We start from the raw sequence: 1,146 nt of genomic DNA, 5'->3' as shown, positions 1-1,146 counted from the left end.
GCGAGAATCAGATGCATCCATGGCATCATTTATATGCAATTACAAAACACGTTTTGTACGCATACAAAACGCGTTGTGTGTGTTGTATGCGTACAAAACGCGTACTGTACGCGTTTTGTACACGTACAAAATGCGTATAAGTGATAAATTATACGCGTTTCAAGGTGCTGTGTCTTTCATTTATGTGTATGTATTTGTTATGTCAAATTGGTTACATTCGTAAGACCTGAGAAAATAATTAAGCTTAATACTAGTAACCTCATAGTAATTTAAATTAATTAGTAGAATAAATAATGCATAAAAATAATTTAGAATATTAGATATAATAATAATAATGACTTTATCATAATTGAGATATATATGAGATTGATTAATAATAATAATATTTGTGTGATAATAATATAATAACAATATTATTTAATGATGATATACTTATGTAATATAAGCTTTAGTGATAAAGAGTTTAACTAATAATGATGTTAGTATGACAATCATTTAATAAATAAAATAGGGCTAATGGTATTAGAATAATAAAGTGTAATAATAAGTTATAGTGTGGTAAATTATTAATGGTAATGATAAGTTATGGTTAGAATAAATAAATGTAGTGTAGGGAATTAAAGAGAACAAAAAAGATAGAATTAATATGAGGTGGGATAATATAGCAAATTATGAAAGATGAGGCTTTAAAATAAAAAAGGAGATCTAACTAATGCCACGTGTCGGGCTAGCATTGGCTATGTGGGATATCCCTTATCTCCTTATCCCATTTCTTTCTCCCTTCTCCCAAAACTCACGTGCAATCTCCCCCTCCCTTCTTTCTTTCCCTTCTTCTCACGTACGCACACCACACCGACAGGGAGAGAGAGAGAGAGAACGTGCTAGAGAGAGAAAGAGTTGCAGATTGAGAGAGAGAGAGAGAGAGAGAGAGAGAGATGCTGCTGGCCGTGAGAAAGAAAGAAGAAGAAGAAGGAGAAGAAGAAGAAAAGAGAAAGTGAGGAAGTTTATGTAGGTTTCGGCCATGGGTGCTTGTAAGGTAAAAGCTTTAGTCTTTTCTTGTAATTTTCGTTATGCTTGTGGGGATGGAAGCTATAAATTGTGAGGATTTGTGGAGCTTTGATTTGGGTTCAAAAGTTAGGGTTCTAG

This window comes from Corylus avellana, chromosome 2 (assembly GCF_965113065.1).
Source record: "Corylus avellana chromosome 2, dhCorAvel1.hap1.2, whole genome shotgun sequence".
In the NCBI taxonomy this organism is placed as follows: Eukaryota; Viridiplantae; Streptophyta; class Magnoliopsida; order Fagales; family Betulaceae; genus Corylus; species Corylus avellana.
Note: the sequence above shows the minus strand (reverse complement) of the source record.